Source organism: Lotus japonicus, chromosome 5, assembly GCF_012489685.1.
Source record: "Lotus japonicus ecotype B-129 chromosome 5, LjGifu_v1.2".
Classification (NCBI taxonomy): Eukaryota; Viridiplantae; Streptophyta; class Magnoliopsida; order Fabales; family Fabaceae; genus Lotus; species Lotus japonicus.
Genome location: NC_080045.1, coordinates 29658410 through 29680940, shown reverse-complemented (window position 1 = coordinate 29680940; position 22531 = coordinate 29658410). Strand labels below are relative to the sequence as shown.

At 39.0% G+C, this 22531-nt stretch overlaps 1 long non-coding RNA gene across 3 annotated transcripts; it reads right to left on the bottom strand.

Annotated features, from left to right (window-relative positions):
- Positions 1 to 12: 12 nt before the first annotated feature.
- LOC130720847 (uncharacterized) lies at positions 13 to 9987 on the bottom strand. 3 transcript variants are annotated; one of them, XR_009013253.1, is made up of 7 exons: positions 9552 to 9987; positions 9231 to 9383; positions 8814 to 9057; positions 6680 to 7931; positions 5730 to 6580; positions 5426 to 5467; positions 13 to 677 (listed from the first exon to the last, which is right to left on the bottom strand). It is a non-coding gene; the product is annotated as an uncharacterized LOC130720847 (long non-coding RNA). The 3 variants fall into 3 exon arrangements; XR_009013254.1 differs by having other exon boundaries at positions 9231 to 9380; XR_009013252.1 differs by having other exon boundaries at positions 9231 to 9987.
- Between the last annotated feature and the right edge of the window lie 12544 nt (positions 9988 to 22531).

Genomic DNA, 22531 nt, shown 5'->3' with positions numbered 1-22531 from the left:
AGTATCTGCAACTCCAAATATAAATTTCTAAACTCATTATGCAAGCTTACCAATAACGGTAAGCTCTCTAACCCAAGGCTCTAGCCCTACACCCGACTCTATTCTTCGAGTCATCCACAGTTCTTCAAGTTCTTCTCTCCGACTCGTACGAAGGTTGTCAGACCCAAGATTTTAGAATTAAATAAATAATTAATTTCCAACTCACGCATAGGATTTTGTGTAAGCGTGAGGGGAACTTGACTTGTGTTTAATGTTTGGATTAGCGTTATGAAGAAGAAAGTTCAGGAAATGGTTAAGAATAGTTCTATAGTCGCTATAGGTTATAACACGAGTTTCATTCACTTCCGCCTTAGGGCGAAAACGTTAGTAAAGGGCTAACCTGCTCTTAAAGCACTGTAGAAACGATCTTCAAAAATATTCAGAGGAATCTAAAAATGTCTCTTATTCCTTTCCACGACAAGTGTTTCGACACGAAACTCTGGAATGTACGAATGATCGATTTCGATTCTCGCAAGTTTGCCGAAACTGAATCCCTGATAGCTCAAGAACCTTAAAGTAAATTGTTGATGAAGACCTTTTCTATTCGGAGCTTCAAACGAAGATTCCACACGCATGCACCCATTTCTTTCGATGTTTCCAATCTTTCTTCAGAAGGAAGTTTTGTCATCCGACATCAACTGCAAAAAGTAACTTTTCGGGTTAAATCGATTAACACTGTTAGTGAATCGTTTGCTTAAATTCTGAGAAACCTGTTTCGAGTTCTGAAATTCTATCGCCGGATTCTATCTTATAATTCACAGAGGAATGTGCAGGAAAAATCGGAATCGCGAAATATTCATTTTTCCGCGTTTTCCATTTTCTATAAATAACTTGAAAAATAAAAAAAAAATAAAAAATAACATCACCACCAACACACATATGTAACACCCCGATTTCGGTGGCGTCACTTTAGTAACCAAAAGTAAATAAAACGGAAAAACGTGATTTTTTTTTTTTGATTTGTTTAAATAATAAAACTAAAGACTTAATGAAGTAAAGACTCAACTCAATCGCGATTAACAGCGATTAATATACAATATAAGCACAACCCTCGCTGCAATTAAAAATATCGTCACGAGTGTCCTCGGGTAACTGAAAGTAGTGCCCGCAGGCAAATAAGTGCAACTCATAGACAGAGTCATAAGTTTTATAAATACAATCCTCCAAGAAAGTGAGTCAGCCCAAAACGGCCTCCAAAGGACCTCCAACGTCCGACAAACTCCCTGTGATCCTCATGGAAGAGAACCACACAAAAAGCTAATAGTCGGGAACCTACCCTGCCCCAAAATGAGAAATGACAATCAGAGCTATGACACTAGCACCCAACCTTAGTAGGCCGAGTCTTGCGAAGGAGATATAGTTTGAAGAAATGGATATTCATTTAGGAAGCATTGAAGAATTAACGGACATTAGAGGTCCAAACTTGGTGAAGGTTCAGGTTTTAAGTCTATGAATTGTTGTCTTAAGTTTCTGGGACTCGAAGTTGGTTAGAATTTGATAGAGAGATTAAGAAGTTGATTGACGAGATGGTGATCAAGTTACAGAAAAGGGAAGTGTTAGTATTAAGATGAACACTTGAGGTTGTCATATTTGGACAAGTTGCTTAAAGTCTAAGAGTGAATGAAACTTGTTATGGATTTCGGTGATACAAGCTAGAGATTAGCAAGTGAATTTTGCTAAGTGGAATGAGAATCTTAGGGTAAAGATCGACTTCGGAAGCTGAAGATCATATTTGAGTAAGAGTTTTAGTGGTGTCATCATTGACGATTGTAGTTAAACCTCGGCAAGTTGAAAGATGTTATGTCTGTTGAGACGCCGTCGAACCAGCATTGGGGCTAGAAGAGTGAAACAATCGAAGAGAAAGCAGAGTGTTTTAGTGAAAATTATTTGGAATAAAGACACGGACGGTGTTATATGAGAGTTAGAGGAAAAGATCAAGGAATAATATCCAGAACTACTACTGACCCTTAAGTTTTGAGGTCGAAACTTTCTTTTTGGAGGGTAGTAATGTAAGACCCAAGTTTTAAGCTTATGCTTAGTGAATAAAATCTTATTCACGATTAGGGTTGATGTATTGTGAAAGGAAACCTGAACAAGAGTTTGTCAAATGAAATAGATTTATGAAGGAGAAAGTTCAGGAAAAGTCAAAGGATTTTATCGAAGTCGATTTAAGTTATAGCACGATCGTTATACGCTTAACCTAGGTCAGAAACCCTAGTATATAGCTAATTTTCACTTTTAGGCACGATGGCAGTTAATTCCAAAAATCTTCAGAGAAATGTTAGAACTTCTCTTTTTCCATATATCACAATCGTTTCGAGGCGAAACTCTAGGATCTACGAACGTCCGATTCCAATCATCGGAAGTTTGCCGAAACCGAATCCCTGGTATTTCAAAACCCTAGAATTTCTCGACAATGAAGACTTTATCTATTCAGAGCTTCAAATGAATATTCCACACGCGTACACCCATTTCTCTTGATGATTTTAATCTTTCTTCAGAAGGAAGTTTTCTATTCCGACATCCGATGCAAAAAGCAACTTATCGGGTAAAATAGTTTATACCGATTATGCATTAGTTGCCAAAAATACAAAGAGACCTCATTTTAGTTTTGGAATTCTTTCGCCAAAACATATCTATTAATTCACGGAGTATGACGCCGGAAAAATCAGATTCGCGAAACTTTCATTTTCCCGCGAATTTCCAACCTTTATATATAGCAAAGAAAGGAAGAAAAACTCAAATTTTCCTCCATTTTCTTCATCAAGGCCGCGAGTTCTACAAGGGAGGGAGAAGAGAAGATTTTCTTCATCGTTTGCTTGATCGTCGATCAATCAGTTGCTACTTCAAGGTTTCGAGGTATAGTCGCTAATCCTTACCTCTGATCGCTTTTTCCATAGCTTTTCTGTAGAGTTTTCTGAGCGGATAGTTTATGAGTTTTTGCAAAACTATCCTGAATCTTTCATTTCTGATTCTAAACCTCTTCTATATGTGCCCAAGATCACTTCTGCCGGATTAGATTTTCCGTTATGTCGCCGGAATTCCGCCGAAATCAATTTTAGCCTTAAATACCCATTTTTGGAGTTTTTGAGGTAAAGCTTCAACCTTTAGGCTAAAAACTATCGCCTTAGCTTAGTGTTAGTAGGATTAGTTGTCATAAACGTCGTTAGTAACGTCCCTGCAAAATTTGGTTTTTGGGATTTCAGTTTTGAAATTTCTAAGTTAAAAATCATGACCAAAATACCCCTGCGACAGTTTTTGATCCGATAATTTTTCCGAGTTCAGAATACCCTTAGTTACGGCTAATGAAAGCATAGGAACCAAGTTTGATCGAAGAAAATTCGAGCCCCACAATTGTGAAAAGTGGCCGAGCCCTATAGAGGAGGAGGGGGAAAATTCCTTTTCCGAAAACTTGTCCTTTCGCGCTAGATTATCGTACCTCGGAGTATGAACTACTTCGTGTAACCTTAGTGAGCATTGATAGCTTAGTTTCCGATAGATTTTGATAGAATTCTGTGGTTTTACTTTAAAGGTTCTTTTGAAGAATTTCCTGAAGATCAAGGAGCTCATTGTGAAGGAACGTTTGAGGAGAACGCTGGAATAACTAGAGGTAAGGGCAACTTACCTTACTAGCTAATGCTTTAGGTGTCGACGAATTCGACTTGATTTATTGTTTATGCACTTGTTTGTGATTGACTGGGAAAAGTTTTCTGAGGCTTCGGCTGACAATGTAGATGATTCGTCTACTGAATGTTTTTGGAGATTGACTTACATGCTATGTGCTATGTGGGTAATCTAGGATGTGTGGTGCATGCCTTATATGCTAAGTGCTATGTGGTTATTGCTTATTATGTTGATATATGACATGTTGATTGATGGTGCTGAGTTATTTATGCTTTAGCAATGAAATCTGAGTTTCTGAATAGTGAGAATAGCGGGCAGGTCATGCCGATTTTATTTTGAGAGTTTTGGGGAAAGTTTGATAGGACGAATGAGATTCGGGTACAGTTATGCCTTCGGGTACAGTTTATGCCTTCGGGTACAGTTATGCCTTCGGGTACAGTTTATGCCTTCGGGTACAGTTTATGCCTTCAAGTACAGTTTATGCCTTCGGGTACAGTTTATGCCTTCGGGTACAGTTTATACCTTCGGGTAATTCGGACATCGACGGGGGATATGATCGACCGTAAGGTTAGGATCGACCTGTTGATTGTCGGGCATAGCGGAGGGAAAAGTCGACCCGCAGGGTTAGGACTGATCCGGCTATGTCAAGGTGGTAAGTGACAGTCGAGGGTTATGGTCGACACAATGCCAGTGTTAGGACCGACTCGATCGTGCCCAGCCTATTCTTTCTGGAACCGTCGAGAGTGACGTTGCATTGACATATCATGCACTCTAATTGTATCGTTATGTGTTTTGATGAGTTGATGTTGATAAACATCGTTATGTGTTTTGATGAGTAGATGTTGATAGATATCGTTATGTGCTTTGATGATGGAATTGTACTAGAGTGTTGATAACATGTTATGTTTAAACCTTAGGGTAGACAATGCAGAACTTATATGTATATAGACAACATATATATATATCCCTTATACTTTATCTGGTGTCTTGTATTCTCTATCCTATATTCCGTAAGTTGACCCTTGCACGTGCTACTTGTGTTTGGGGGGCTATGTATGCCCTTTTTGTCAGATGTCGTTGGTGGATTCTTCCGTGATTCCTCGTCGTTCGGGGAAGACCCGGAGCGAAATGACTACTATTGAGCCTTCGACGTGGACCCGGACTTCATGCGTGACCAGATGGGAGTCGATGATGGAAGTATGGGGGATGGGTGATTAGAGTCTATTAAGGTTGGGTGTTAGTGTCCTAGCTCTGACTTATTCTTATTTTTGAGGGCTTGTGTTGCTGACACTTGACCTAACATTTTGGGATTGTACATTTTGCCTACGGGCGTTACACTTTTCTACTTTCCGTCATTGGAGGTTACTCGTGACGAGGTCGCTATTTACAGCGGGGGATGCTATATATATTGTATATTAGTTCTGTTGCCTTTCGCATTTGGGTTTTATTTAATTCAGTCTTGTCTTAGTTATTATCAAAAAAAAAAATATTTACGTTTTTCCGCATTAAGTTTAGTTTTGGTTACTAAAGTGACGCCACCGAAATCGGGGTGTTACAGAAGTATATATCAAGTAGTTGAATTCTGTAATTGTTCTGTATACTTGGTCCTCTAGAATCTGTTTGCATTCTTGTTGTGTTTCCTACCTTTCCCTCTTTCCAGTGACATTCAACGCTAAGAAATTCAATGAACATTCCAGGTAGATAAAAAAAAATCGATTTGAACAATATAAACAATATTTATTAAATAGAATATCGACTTCACCTGTGCGGATGTAGTTCCAAACCATGATCTGGTAATTATCTCCTGCAATTGAAAAGCACTCAACTTGTTAATAGTTAACAAAAAAGATTCAGATCTAATTGGTCGATTGAATGGAAAATGGGGATGAACACCGAGAATGAATCGCCGGAGGTCAAGGGAGGCTGGGAGTTATGTAGGCTGGGAGAATGGAAATAAAATGATGGAGAGAAATGATGAATTAGAGAGTCTTATGTATGCTTTTTAAGAGAGATGAGTGTAGGATAAGAAGAAGGGTGTAGAATAAGAGGAAGGAAGAAAGAGTTACCATGTAGGATTTTTTAGGAAATTAGCCAATCAAGAGGTGTCACGCTAGCGATGACTGGGCCTACTGAACAATGTAGATAAGTACTTAATGAATATTAATGATAAAAAAAATATCAAATAAATGAAAGAACGATTGGTCACCAACAACACTAAACATTGATTGATGTAGTTAACAAACACATATCCCTTTCTATTATAGAAAAAAATCATATAAAAACCAAAGCATTCTAAAACTAAGTAATTGTGCTAAAACTTCTATAAACAGCATAAATCTTGTGAAATCGTTACCTCTGCTATTCCATGGTGCATATTTGATGCTACAACTAAGGGATTTCCCTCATGGTTTGTGAAAATGAAAAGATATAACTGGAATAAACAAATTGGGGGAGATTCAATGAAAAATTGAAATTTGCCAAGCCATCGTGCATCTATTTATTTTCCACCCCTCGTCTCCTATACTAAACCTTATAAAAAGTGTTTAGTTGTTTAAGCTGCTCTCATTGAGCATAAAAATATAGAAAGATCTTAAATTCCAATATTTCATGGATTATTCAGTCCAAAACTTAGAAAGACATTCTTCCAAACATACATACTTGCCAGCTGGATTAAGACATTGTTTTAGATTAAGGCTCGTGGAGAAGAAACAGAGATTCATTAGCAATTGCTTTGGCTAACAGTTTTCCCACATCCGAGAGGGCCATAGAAATATGGCTTGATGAGTTTAATTATTCAGTTACTGTTTCCCCTTGTCACATATGTTGATTTTGAGCCATTTATCCAAATTAAAGGGTTGCAGATGGGACACATTAGCCTCTTACAGAATTCGCATCCCTTATTGCTCTTGTTGGTTCCCTGTAAAAATCAGAATTTGCATCCCTTATTTAGAATTTAAGTAAGTTATTCTAAAAATCACAAATCCAAAGTTAAGTTCTTGAAATATTCTAACAAAACCTGAAGTGATAGGATGCTACAATAGCGGGTAGCAAAGTCACAGAGAGCAACAGTTCAAGATTATAGTAGGTACATCTCTACTCAGTACTGATATAGCTCTTCAATTAGTGAAAAGAGAAGTATAATGATTACAAAACTTCATACGGAAATCATCCCCTGCTATAGCGGGAGAAACATGTCTCCCCCAATAAAAGACTCCCTACTCTCAGCTTGCTCCAATATCTCTGCATAAATCATTTCCTTTGTTTCATATAATCCATCAAGCATATCAAGAATTGTGACCTTTGTAAGAAGAAGCATCTTAGAGGATACCCTTGTCCTAGGGCTAACAAAATGAAGACATCATCTAATGGCTGGGAAATAGAGTCCAAAGATTTCAATGTCAGTTCATCTCAAAACAAAACCACCACACATAATTATTCAAAGAATTATAAAAGTCCTCTACGAACTTGAAAACCAAGGAAAGAAAATCAAGTTAAATTCACAATCCTCTAGACTCTAGATGATAAATACCTTCGGTTGACTGCCAAGATTTACAATGCTAAAGCTAAAGTGTCTCTTCCAAAAGTTCATCATAAAAGTCAGTTGAAAACTCAAACTATTGGCTGCTGAGTTGTTGCGTAATGAACAAAATGGTTTACTGATGAACCTCATCATGGGCTTCCAATGAAGGACTACAGTAAAAGGGGGAAGAGGAAGAAGGGTAGGTTGGAAAATGATGTGGGAGATAGCGGGGAAGTGTCTGCTAGGTCAAATTCTAACAAACTGGACAGTGGCAACAGAGTAGGGTAGCAGGGGATGCTGGAACCAGGGAAAAGGACGTGAATATGAGGGAAAGAGAGGATAGTGAGAAAGGTGGTGGGAAATCATTTGGGTAGTACTGAGGTTTATTCTCGTATATGTTTCTTTCTTTTCCAGCTTCTATAATTTGCTGTAAACTGCCATTTGTAATCAGAGGAGTGTTTTCTGAGTATTTCTTTATCCATTTCACTGTAAATTCAGTTACTATAATTTACTCAAGTAAAATAGTAAAAATAGCAATTAACTCCCAGGTAAAAAAGCATAAAGTGATAAAACTATAGTTGCTTTTAAGACCAGAAATTTTCTGGGTATCAACCTAACAGCAATGCTTATATAAATGGTGATCATAAAGATATCATGAAACATAACACATAAGCTCAACTTGTGATGTAAGAGCTCACGTACAGTGGCAGCTAACAGTATGAGTGAATCCAAAACCCTGCTTCCACTCCTGCAGGGATAGAACCAAAGCTGATGATAAAAAGATCATTATCAATGTCAAATATTTACTTTGTTCTTTGACTTTTTTACGCTTACCCCGGGGAGTGAGCAGAGGGTGGGTGAATGGATAAAAAGTTAGTACTAATTACTTGCTTATGGTAGACACCTTTTCCTCCTTAGTGTATTAAAAAAAAACATTACATACATGATTTTTAAATTTTTTTATGAATTATGTAATGTGGTAACTAATTAGCATTAAATTAGTTCATAATTTCGGGCATAAATTGATGACAAAATACATAAGTATTCTAATGCAAAAGTTAAGGCTTGTGACAGAAGAGTCGGAAATAGTTCAGAAGACAATGCAAGAGTGTAGTATAGAAAGCAGCTTAGAAACCTAAATATGATTTTTTTTGTATTCTGTACAGAGTAAGAAATTTGGCTAGGTGCACTAACTTTCAATATCAATTTTCATCATTAATACTTCTTCACATTACACATGATGGACATGAGTTGTTTGTACAGAATAACATCTAACTCAGTTGCTTTTAAGATAGTAAATATAAGACTGTTGTGAAGCTACTTAGGATTATGGTGCCAAGCTGAAAGAGGAAACATAAGCTAAATAAGATGTGAACCCAATTAATATAGTGCTGTGAAATTCAGGTGCTCATGTGGCAATCCAATAATTTGCTTCTTAAGAAGAATGGTGGGGGGAGGCTATTGACTATTAAGTGGGGTGCAAAGGTTAGCAGCAGATATAAATTATAAACCTATCCTCCTGAAAGCTTTTCCTTGCTTCTTTGCTGCACTGAATTAAGTTTCAATTGTTACATATTCCAGAAAAACCATCCCTTGTTTAATTTTGTGTTAACCTATAAATCGTAATTACCTGAATTTAGAGGAATGAGAATGGAGGTCTCTTAGACCTGTTTGGATCATACTTTGCTTCTTTCCCGTGGGTAAAATAAAAATACCAATCTTTGCAACCTCTTCAAATGAGTCATCAACCTTGCTTCTTTGTCACCTAGTTGGGCATCGTGTCCTTTCAACCCCACCCAAACTACCATAATTTCTCTATGGTTGTATCATGCTATTAGATCTGCTCCAACTTCTTATTCTAACTCCTTGCAAACCTGCAGCACATAACCACATCAGAAGGCAGATAAATAAAGTTTAACATGTATAAAAATAGGGAAATGACCTGGATTTAACATAAATAAATCACAAGGGGAAATCTCTGTTGATGGATTATGAAACTCGCCAAAAGAAAAGGGAACATTTATTGATGTTATTATGAAACTCTCACCAAAAGAAAACCTTGTCAAGTCACCGCTCATATCTCTCTCTTTCCCACTTGCCACTTCCCTCATGACCCCATTTCCCCTCCTCTAGAGCAACTATCATACTTCATAGAGCAACCCCATTCTGAATTTCAGTCCTCTCCTCCATTTTCTATCTTCTTCAGTCAAATAAATTAATAACAATTAGTCAATTATCTGACTAAACAAAGATTGATAAAGAGTCATAAGGCTACTTTGTTGAACAGTTGCACAAGCCTAGCTCTATCAAGTTCAACTTGCGGATTCAGAAAGTCAGCAAAGTTGTAAGTGGGAAATCGCATAGATACCTCAATGAGAATTTTTCCGCAGTATTTTAAACCTGTCATAGAATCTATATTCACACCCAATTCAGGTCAACAATAGAGAAGGCAATGCAGTAAAGACTTGAAGGTAGAAGACAACATAGCTAAAACTCAATGATGAACAAAGCTTAACCATTATGTTTGGGATAAATTTACTGACAAAGGATCTGAAGATAACATAGGCACGTGACTGAAGGTGAAGAGTAGTGAGAGAGAAGATGCCACATGGGAATGGATGGAGAGGAGGTCATTCACGGAACGGAGAAGCGGTGATGGCAGTTAGTGGCGGTGGCCTGAGAGAAGGTCTATGGCGGAATCCAGGGACGGCGTCGGTGAGGGGAAACTGGAAGAGATCAATTGAGGGTTGAAAGTAGAAAGGTGGAATGGGTGTGAATAATTGAAACGGCAGAGAAGGATAAGAGAAGAGAGAGGGGGGAAAACGCTTTTTGATATACATCAATGCTATTAAAGAAATATGAGTGCAGGATAAGCAGAAAGGTGTAGGATAAGAGGAATGAAGGACTGATTGCCATGTAGGATTTTTTCAGAAATTAACCAATCAGGAGGTTCCATGGATGCGATGATTGGGCTGAAATCTTTTCCTGAATGTATATACTATGGATTAGAAGGTCTTGTAAAGGTGCTACTAATCTCTTTGTGACCTGTGCCTATCCATTGTAGCAGTTATGAATTCTATGTAGTCAATTGTGTCATTTCCATCTAAATGAGTCTGAATTAAAGCAAAGCGATGTAAGTTCGGAAGAATAAAGGACAAAAATGATAAATCTGGTAAAGCTTTCAGCTTCAGTAAGCTTTGATCCAAGTCTTTGCAATCCTGCCCTCAGTTCCTCTTATGTGATTTGTACACTTTTGTCAATGTCTATATATGTAAACATTGCATTCAAACCTTGGATATATTTTTTCAGAAAGATTTTAAGCAAGGTCCTAAAAGATTTTTCCAAAACCACTCAACTATTTTGAATTGGTAGAGTTACATACCCTTATGGAATGCATTTCCTCTGCTCATTCTTCCATCAACTCTGAACATAATTGACCTTAAGGTGTGATCAGCAGCCACGGTCCCTATCAACCTGGTCCATCACAAATCTAATTAATTAATTAACCTCTTTGCTTTAGACACCTTCCAAGAACATAGTCTGAGGAATGCCATTAAGAAAAATAAGATTAGAGGCATACCCTTCTTCATTGTTATAGATCTCATGTGACGTCTTGAAGAAGAGCTCTGGTTGCAGCCCTTGATATGGCCGGAATTCACCGTTACCTCAAACTGATGAGGTAGGACAACTACCAGAGTAACTTCAGGTGCTGCTGAGGCAGTAAAGTTGCAGAACCCATCTTCCCAGGCCAATCTCATGCATGTATATACTGCATAGAAACATGGGATGCATATACTTTCCACCAACACAAAGCAGCCAGCTATAAGCAAGTAAACAAATGCATGGTTACTCAGGATTTGAGCATTTAACAGCCTACATTTCTATGGACATCATAAAATAGCTACCTGCAAATTAAGATAAAGATTCTCACCTGCATACTGCATAGAAACATGGGATGCATATACTTTTCTAATCACATGTCACACCAACAACAAAAATAATCCTATTATTGAGCCACAAAAAAGGAAAAGACTACACTTATAAGCAAAAGAAACTCAGAATGATCATCTGGCCAAAAGGGCACCAGAGAAATCACAAAAACAAAAGGTTGAAAGGAACTGGTAAGATTTTACTCAGCCAAGCAAATGAGGTTTAGCGAAAAGGGAGAGTGGAGCATTTTTATCCTAATAAGAACTTCAACACCACAAAGCTTAATACAAATTACGTGTCCGTCCATTCATTTTTATCCTAAAAAGAACTTATTAGCATATATGTGTGAGAATCTATTTCAGTATTCTAAAGCAAAAGTTAAGGCTTGTGACAGAAGAGTTCGAAATAGTTCAGAAGACAATGCAAGAGTGTAGTATATAAAGCAGCTTAGAAACTTAAATATGACTTTATTTTGTAGTCTGTACAGAGTAGGAAATTTGGCTAGGTGGACTAACTTTCAATATCAATTTTCAAATTCAAATTGTGGTTTCCCATCTATTGCTCAATCAACATCTAATATTATGAGGTATATCATCAGAAGAGAAAATCATGGGAAGCTGTAACAGAAATATAATTCTGTTTTAATTGTCATGGGAAAGTGAGTAATAACATTTCAATTTGAAGATGAAACTGAAGTGGTAATTATGAAAAGGAGAAATTTACCTGGCCAGTGAGGACGGTGCGGATGTAATCAAGGTGACCCAGGAGAGTGAACAATCCCCTGTACAACTTTTAGTTCCAAACCTTGATCTTGTAGTCATCACCTGCAATTCAAAAAGCACTCATAAATAAACACAATAGTAGTCTCTCCATACCTTAATGATAGTAAGAGATTCAAAGAAAAATGATAAGTCAGTGAGATCAACAGATTCAAAGAAGATTAAGGGAAAAGACTTGAGAGAAGCTCAACCTACGTATAGCTCTTCCTATGCTCAGTGTTCAATCATATTTTGTGATGTTCAAGCTCTCACATCGAATAACCTGAATGTTCTTCCCGTTCAGACACCTTAGTAAGCTGCTTCAATAATCAACACAGCAAAGAAAAGAAAAACAAAACCTCAGTTCAATGAGAACATAAATGACTCAAAATAAACACTGTTCTAAAAAATATTAAATATCAAGTGTGCAAAGGACAATGCAGAGGTAGCACCTGTTCTTATTCTTTTCCTTAACTTCTTCGTTGTCACTTAGAATGATTAAATTTTGGATGTGAACTTCATAGTAGCTGTTGCAATCCGAGGATGCGCCATGAAAAGTATGGGAAAAAACTTGAGAGAACCTCGACCTGTACATGGCTCTTCCTCTACAGTCTCTCGAGGACCTGCGGCGAACCCGCTTTATCTCACTTAAAACATCTTCAGAATAGAACACTACAAAGATATGAAAGCAAAAAAATCAAAACCCAAATAAATAAAGATGATAACTTCAGAAGAAGAAAAAAGGGCACATTCATGAATACTTCTTCTTTTCATTATAGAGTGGACAAAGTAGAGCACCATGAGTGGGTTCCTCTGGTATATGTGCGAAATATTGCAGGCGAGAGAAGACAGTACATGCTTCAGATATTGGCTTCCTTCCTCAACCTCTCTTGCTGCAACAAATTATGACAGTGAGACTGAATAGCATGAATCATTGCTTAGAGGCTCATAATCTCAGAGTAGCGTCATTATATGAAATGAAATCTAAAACAACAAAATCGACATAGTCAAATATTTTTCACATTTCTGATAGGTTTTCTCATATTTTTGCTTCTAAGAATGAAAGGGAAAATGGACAAAAGGTAAGGAAGAAAGATAAATAAAAAACAAATTGAAGATGAATAAAATTTCATTTCAAGTTTTTTTTTAGCTTGAAAACAATTTCACAAATTTGAAGCTGTAACAGCATTAGTAATCTGGATAATCAAAAGGAAGCAATTTACTCACGTTCTAAACTGATCATTACTCATTGTACGTGTAGACTCATACTTTGTCATCCACAATCGAAATCGGGGATTTGAAGGATTCTAACTGAGTTACAGAAGCAGAGCGAGAAGAAGCTCCGGCGATGATTCTCAGTGGGGGACCTTGCTCCGTTGCAGATTTCGCGAGCAAATACCTGAGTGTCGAATAGTATCATGAATCAGAAATTTGAACCCTAAAACAAAGAAGCCCTAAATCAAAATGAAGATACCTGAGTGTCGAATAGTGCTACGGTTGAGAAGCTTCAGACATTAAGAAGGCAGAAACGCAATTTCACCCATGATCGGAGCGGCTGGGAGTTGTGGTCGCGAGATTGAGACTTACGGCACGCATAATGGAGGTATGGTGTCGGTGAGTGGAGGCGCAGCCTGAGAGAAGGTCATTCACGAACGGAGAAGCGGCGAAGGTGGTGGCGGAGCCAGAGACTGAGAGAAGGTCGATCGCGGAATGCAGGAACGACATCGGTGAGGGAAAAATGGAAGAGATGGAGAGAGGATTGAAACGGCGAAGAAGGGAAAAGAGTTGAGAGAAGTGAATATTGTGTGAGGAAAAAAACGCGTTTTAGCAATGAAGGAGAGAAACAAACGTAGTTTGAATGAGGGGAAGGAGGAAGAGCTATGAATGACACGTAGGATTCAGCAAGATATCAACTAATCATGTGATGCCACGTCATATATTTAGGTTCTGAGATCTTTTCCTAAATATATATACTATGGATAACTTATGTATTGCCTACCCTAAGGTAATTACATAGCATATTTATCAACATTAAATTATCAAGATATATAACGATGTTTATCAACATCAAATCACAAATGACAATTGGATCTTCAACACATCAACAAATATAGTTAGATGCATGGCGTACCAATGCAATGTCATGCTCAAAAGATGATCCCAGCAATTAGGCATGTCAAGTCGATCCAACCCATTGGGTTGAACATACGGACTCGCACACGCAACTCCCACAATTAGGCATGTCAAGTCGATCCAACCCATCGGGTTGAACATACGGACTCGCACACGCAACAAATGACAACGCCAAGTCGGTTCACTCAAAAGAGTCGAACATACGGACGTTGCGCGTGTCCAATGACTATCGCCGAATCGATCCAATCCATCGGATTGAACATACGGATCCGCGCGAGTCGAAGAGTTATCGCTGAATCGATCCAATCCCTCGGATTGAACATACGGATTCACGCGAGTCGAAAGGTTATCGCTGAATCGATCCAATCCCTCGGATTGAACATACGGATTCACGTGAGTTAAAATGGCAATCGCTGAATCGATCCAATCCTTCGGATTGAACATACGGACTCACGCGTGCCTGAGTGACTACCGCCGAATCGATCCAATCCATCGGATTGAATATACGGATCCGCGCGTGTCAACAATTATTGCCGAATCGGCCCAACCCGTCGGGTTTGGGCATACGGATTCGCGCCGCAATATCGAAGATACACTCTTGGTGTTCTTCGTGAAGACCCAGTCTTTTGACCGTCCCAACCCCGAGTATATGCATGATGCAATACGGTTAGCTAAACATCGAATCGTCCTCGCTCGTACGTGTTTAACTACAAATCTCAATTTAAAAGTACCCGAAGGTCAAAGTCGTCTTTACGACTAGGCTGTGATAAGCCGGAGTACATATTGCACTCAGTGACATTTCCCTGGTCACTCTGGTTCACCCCCGTGGCGACCATCAAGTCATCTCAGGTTCAAGGCTTTTCGACTATTTCCCGTTTTTCACAATCATTTCCAACTCTTAAGTATCCCTAAAGGTCTCGTTAATTAATCAAAGCATTTCAAATTGAGTTAATCAAGTTATGAGGTTTATTATCGAAATCCAAGTTCCATAAGTTCTCAAGTTTCAAATTCTAACTATTCAAAGTTTCCCAAATCCCCCAAATATAATCCCCGGGCAAGGTAATCAAACTCGAGAGTTTAGGTAAACTCGTGGAGGGGGGGTAAACTCGACTCGTAAACTCGTAAGAGTTTACCGCATGCAAAAAATACATATAAAAAATACTATTATGGTGATGAACGCACACTAACAACATTAAAAATGAACCAAATCACCAACAATAGTGATAAGAACAAGTTCAAACCATAAATTAAATTACTAACAAGTTTAAGTTCATACATAAAAGCACTAAATAATCCAAATTAAAGGTTTCACAAGTCATAAACTCATAATAAAACATTAAACAAAAGCCAACAAGTCATGATATCAAATTTCAAATACTTCAACATCTTAAAATCCATCATCATGGCCATCATTCATCACCACCACTCGATTTTAGCGAGTTTATCTCGATTTTACCCGAGTTTACCCGAGTTTAGCGAGTTTATCTCAATTTTACCCGAGTTTACCCGAAAACGATTTTACACTCGATTTAACTCGAATTCACTACCTAAAAACGTAAAATCGTACGATTTTACGATTTAAATCGCGAGTTTAATAACCTTGTCCCCGGGAAAAGTCTAAGTATTTCAAGGAGGGCTAGATCTCCGACCTCAGGTCAGGACCTGCCTAGGATTATTCTTTCAACCCGAATGATCAAAGAGAATCAATTCAAATGTCCTACACTCCACAATTGCGTCAAAGTGCACGATTCGACAACAATATCAATATCTCAAGCTATAAGAAGCAATACGACAATAATTATGTGCTGAAATCATAAGACAGAAACCAGTAAACGGCCGAAGCCTCTCAGAAAACGGAGACACACGTCTCATATAAGTTCACACGGCTGAAGCCTCCAGAAAACATTTTCCACTTCAAAGTGATAGACAATATCCAAGCAATATTCAATATCAAGCAATATTCAAGTCGAATTTATCGACGCCTACAATATAATAGCTAGTAAGTAAGTTGCCCTAACCTTAGCCAATTTCCGTACTAAGGTGCAACTCCGATCCGATTACATCTTTGTTTGCCTGCGTCGGCTCGATTCCTTCCATTGTGTAGCTTCGATGCAAGGTGCTTCCGTTCATCGTACCTTTCACAAGCATACTTAACGAAATCACTAATCGAGCTACTTACTACTCAAGTCTAGAGATATGACTTCAGGCAATTGACTCGAAACGAACGAATGTTAAACGACTCTTCCTCATAACACAGCTACATCAATTAGTAGAATATTTATCTCTTTTTGAAATTAAAACCATTTTGTAAAGCAAATCGCAACTCCTCCCTAATCAACTGTTAAACTTCAATTTTCACAATAACAATGAAAATATTTATTTTTCTTTAAAACTTGCTTACTCGAGGCTAAAACATATACAAGAGTTGAAGGCTTACGAAAATCAAGTTTTCTGAAACTTGTCGGCGAAGAGTCGCCATAGAAAGTTGCGGCTCACAGGGTTGACGGAGGAACTGTCGCCGGAGACACAAAGAAAGGTTGTTCCTTCATCCTTTCGCGGCCAGAAACTCAACGGCGCTGTCTGTTTCCCCAAAGAGTCGACGGTTTGCCCAGAAATTTCAGCCGAAGGTCGACGGTGGTTGTCGGGATCGTCGAATAAAATGACCCAAATACGACATTGAAGATAGGGTTTTGCTCTCCTCACGGCAAGGATCGTAGCAGTATCCTCTGTTTTTCCATCGGTCGCCGGAGTTGACCGGAAAGAGCTCCCGAAGGCGGCAGCGGCGCCGGTCGACGGCGACGGAACGACGATTCGGAATATGGGTTTTGTTGTGGACGTCGCAAGGGTTCCAACGGTACTAACCTCGCTGTGAACGGAGGTCCGAGTACACCGGAATCGAAGGTCAAAGTTTGCGACGTCGGCGCGTCGTTATGCTCTGTTTTCACGTCTTGCTTCCTCTGTTTTGCTCACGGTCGCTGGCACGTTTTGGGTTCGTGATGGTGGTTCAGCGGCGGTGGTCGTCCTTGTCGGTGGTGGTGAAGTAGAAGCACAATGATGATGGCGATGGCTTCACGGCCATGAAGAGAAGGAGGTGATGGTGGTTGGGTTTCCACGGTGGTGCGCGCGTAGGAGGAGAAGGAGCTCGCAGTGGCGGCAGTTCGGAGTGAAGAAGAACATGGAGGTGGTGCGGCCATGAGAAGGGGCGGTGGTGGCTGGTCTTGGTTGCTTCATGATGATGTTGTGGGTGGCCATCGGCGGTGGCTTCGTGAGGAAGAAAGAAGAAGAAGACATGATGGTGATGTGTGGGTGCTGAACATGAAGAGGAAGAAAGCACGGTGATGAGGAAGAAGAAACATGGTGTGCGTGGACAGCAAAGGAGAGGAAAATGGTGATGGTGTAGTGCTGCCACTTAATTAGGAGAAATAAGGAGAAGAAGAAGAAATGCATATGGTGATGATGATGATCGTGGGTGTGCGGCAGCAAGGAAAGAATAAAAGAAGAAGAAAAGAGTGAGAGAGATGTCGACAATGAGAGTGAGGGAGGAAAGGATGAACGGTTTAGATATTTAGGAAAGATAAAAGATATTTTGTAAACCGGTGTGAATTGATTTAGACACTGAAGAATTTATCTCACAGAGTTAAGAGAAAAATATATAATTGATATCTAATTATACTAAAAATTATGAGGAACTTTATGAAATTGTAAAATATGAATTATGATCACTTTGAGCAAATTAAAATAATTTATGAACCAATAAATGAGTAGAAATTAAGCTAAAGAATAATTGTTAGATAATTAGAACAAATATGACGTTGTCATATTATACAATTAAGCTAAATATCATTTCATAAAAGGTCGATACTTGCTCTGGGTTCGTTTAAATGAGAAAATGGCTTGAACGTAGTCTGCTTCAAAATATGCCGCATAACTACTTTTTGCAATTAACGTCGGATGGAGAAACTTCATTCTGAAGAAAGATTGGAAACATCGAAAGAAATTGGTATACACGTGTGGAATCTTCGTTTGAAGCTCCGAATGGAAAAAGTCTTCATTGACAGTTTATTTTAAAGTTCTGGAGCTATCAGAGATTCAGTTTCGGCAAACTTCCGAGAATTGGAATCGGACGTTCGTACATTCCAGGGTTTCAGATCGAAACGCTTGTCATGGAAAGGATTAAGAGAAATTCTAACATTTCTCTGAAGATTTTTGGAATTAGTTTCTATAGTGCTCTTAAGGGTAAATTAATCGTTTACTAACGCTCTTGCCCTAGGCGTAAGTGAATAAGACTCGCGCTATAACTTATATCGACTTTAATACTATTCTTAGTCTTTTCCTGAACTTTCTCCTTCATAAATTTATTCTATTCAGTAAACACTTGTTCAGGTTTCCTTCACGATACATCGAACTTATTCGTGAGTAGGAATTTAATTAATTTATTCTAAGCTTAAAAATTTGGGTCTCACATTACTACCCTCCAAAAAGAAAGTTTCGACCTCGAAACTTAAAGTTCAGTAAAAAGCTCCGGATATTATTCCTTGATCTTTTCCTCTAACTCCCATATAGCACCGTCCGTGTCTTTGTTCCAAATAACTTTCACTAAAGCACTCTGCTTTCCCCTCGATTGTTTCACTCTTCTAGCCCCAATGCTGACCGACGGCGTCTCAACAGACATATCATCTTTCAGCTCTATGTTGTCCGGCTCGACCACTTGCGTCGGGTCTCCGTTGGAAATAATATTGGTTTTGCATTCCGTGCAATCACACAGCCTTAACCACTTGTTCCCTTACTTTCGTTCGTCCGAAATTCTGCTTAAACTCGTTATACCTCTGCCATTCTAGAGTGAATGTTCAACTTGTCCTCGTATTCTTCACTCATGATCCAAAACTCAACTCGATCGCTTGATAACCCCTAGACGAACTATTCCCTTGGAATCTACTATTCCATTAACATCACTTCCAACTTCGTAACTATCCTCGTTCGCACCATGAAATCAATCTTCTACTTAGTCATCATTCAAATTAAAACTCGACTTGAGCCTTAATACCTTGTGCATCACTAGACTCGTTCCCTTTAACATCAATTCATAAACAACTGATAAGCTAATCATCATCTTAATATCTAACAATCCATTATTGTCATTTCCTTCCTTAAAATTTTCCTTACTCAAACCAATTTACATTTAATGAAGTCCCTAACACTTCGCACAAATCGGGACTCATCCCCTCGAAGATCAAATCATAACTATACCTCAAGGGACTTAACTAATCATTTTATCATCCGATTCTCCAACCTTCTGAGATTTAACTGTTATCGTAACCGCTAACATCACTAAATCTCTTAAGTGTACATGAATCTCAGCTCACTAGGTCAACCTTAGCCCTAGGATTCTCATTCAACTTAGTAAAATTCACTTGTTATCCCTAGTATGCATCATCAAAATCCATAACAAAGTTTCATTCACTCTTAGACTCTAGGCAACTTGTCCAAATATGATAACTTCAAGTATTCATCTTAATACTAACACTTTCCTTTTTGTAACTTGATCACCATCTCGTCGATAAACCTCTTAATCTCCCAATCAAATTATAACAAACTTCGAGTCCTACACACTTATGACAAGAATTAATAGACTTAAAACCTAAACCTTTTCCAAGTTTGGATCTCTGATGCTCTGTAACTCTTCAACATTTCCTAAAAGAATATTCATCTCTTAAAACTACAACTCCTTCGCAAGGAAAACAAATACTTAACACAAATTTTTCTCCCAAACCCGACTAATCCTCGATCAAATCAAGTTAATCCTACCAATCCTTCTATCAAAGTCCATAGCCAGTTGTGATTCCGAATATCACCCCCTCAATATTAAGTTGATCAGGCCTAATACATCGAAGGTGGAAATTTAGAAAAACCCACTGGAACAGTCAATGAGTTCCTATCATCCAGTAGTCACAAATATCCTGATACGAAATCCTCAACGATTCCGCTACAAAACAACACACTCTCAACATAATACGTATACTACCCATAAGGAATCTCTCTGAGATTTATTCTTCAGCTTCTCGCTTCCTTTTAAACGCATCGGTGCAAGACTACTTCCTAGGCTTAGCGTGTTATTCTAAACCTCGTGTAACTTCTATAGTTTAAACATGAGCAATAATTAAATAAAATCTTAATAGGTGTAATAACTATAAGGTCAAAGCTCAAACAGTATAAGTAAGTTAGGTGTGTTGCACGCGCTACGAGAGTAATGGAACGTATTATACTAGAATGAGAAAGAATGGTTAGAAGGTTACCATCGTTCTGTTTAGTTAAACAAACAGTTAGTACTAATCATAAGATAGCATTTACTATAACTATACAATATGATTAAGCAGTAACTTCAATCAATTCTAAGCGAAAATCGCTTGGCAGACAATCAATTTTTTTTACTCTTTGCAGAGTCACACAACCTAGCACAGAAGACCTATTCCCCAAAGACTCCCGAAAGACTCGACAAGCTCTGATACCACAATGTAACACCCCGATTTCGGTGGCGTCACTTTAGTAACCAAAAGTAAATAAAACGGAAAAACGTGATATTTTTTTTTGATTTGTTTAAATAATAAAACTAAAGACTTAATGAAGTAAAGACTCAACCCAATCGCGATTAACAGCGATTAATATACAATATAAGCACAGCCCTCGCTGCAACTAAAAATATCGTCACGAGTGTCCTCGGGTAACTGAAAGTAGTGCCCGCAGGCAAATAAGTGCAACTCATAGACAGAGTCATAAGTTTTATAAATACAATCCTCCAAGAAAGTGAGTCAGCCCAAAACGGCCTCCAAAGGACCTCCTACGTCCGACAAACTCCCTGTGATCCTCATGGAAGAGAACCACACAAAAAGCTAATAGTCGGGAACCTACCCTGCCCCAAAATGAGAAATGACAATCAGAGCTATGACACTAGCACCCAACCTTAGTAGGCTCTAAACACCCATACCCTATACTTCCATCATCGACCCTCATCTGGTCATGCATTCAGTCCGAGTCCTCGTCGAAACTTCAGTAATGGTCATTACGCTCCTGGTCCTCTTCGAGTGACGAATCATCACAAAACCGCTGTCGAACGTCTGGCAGCAGGCCGACCGCCCAGAATTCAAGGTAGGAAGTGACAATATCCTACGGTGCAAGGATAGGGTTTGTGTGCCTAACAACCCTGACTTGAGAAGATTGATTATGGATGAGGGTCACAAGAGCAAGTTAAGCATTCATCCTGGAATGAAAAAGATGTACCAAGACTTGAAGATGAATTTTTGGTGGCCAGGGATGAAAAGACAAGTGGCTGAATATGTAGCTGCATGTTTGACATGTCAGAAGGCAAAGGTGGAGCATCAGAAGTCTTCAGGTATGCTACAAAGCTTAGATGTACCAGAGTGGAAGTGGGATAGCATATCGATGGATTTCGTCGTGGCTTTGCCAAGAACTCAGAAGGGATACGATTCTATATGGGTAATCGTGGATCGACTGACAAAGTCGGCTCATTTCGTACCTGTGAGGACTACGTACAACGTGGAGAAACTGTCAGAGATTTACATATCCGAGATTGTACGACTTCACGGAGTACCGACAAGTATTGTATCCGATCGAGACCCGAAGTTTACATCACATTTTTGGGGAGCTCTTCAAGAGGCTTTGGGAACGAGGCTGAGACTAAGTTCTGCTTATCATCCGCAGACTGATGGACAGACTGAGAGGACAATCCAGTCATTGGAAGATTTGCTACGCGCTTGCGTGTTAGACAACCAGGGCAGTTGGGATACCTTATTGCCATTGATTGAGTTCACATACAACAACAGTTTTCATACGAGCATAGGTATGGCACCGTATGAGGCTTTGTATGGCCGCAAGTGTAGAACACCTTTGTGTTGGTACCAAAACGGAGAAAATCTGTTGGTGGGACCGGAACTTCTGCAACAGACCACTGAGAAGATCAAGCAGATCAGAGAGAAGATGAAGACTTCTCAGAGTAGACAGAAGAGTTATGCCGATCAGAGGCGCAGAACTCTGGAATTCGAAGAAGGAGATCATGTATTTCTGAGAGTTACTCAGACGACGGGAGTTGGTCGAGCAATCAAGTCAAAGAAGCTTACGCCCAATTTTATTGGACCGTATCAGATCACTCGTCGAATTGGACCAGTCGCATATCAGATTGCACTACCTCTATTTCTATCAAACATTCATGATGTATTCCACGTGTCACAACTGAGGAAATATATTGCGGATCTGACACATGTTATCGAGCTGGATGACATTGAGTTGAAGGATGATCTGTCTTTCGAGACACCGCCAATTAGCATTGGTGACACCAGGATAAAACAGTTGAGAGGGAAAGAGATCGAGTTAGTGAAGGTCATTTGGAACAAAGACACCGGTGATGCGACATGGGAGCTGAAGGAGAAGATTCAAGAACAGTATCCAGAACTTTTTACTAACCCTTAAGTTTCGAGGTCGAAACTTTCTTTTTGGAGGGTAGTAATGTAAGGCC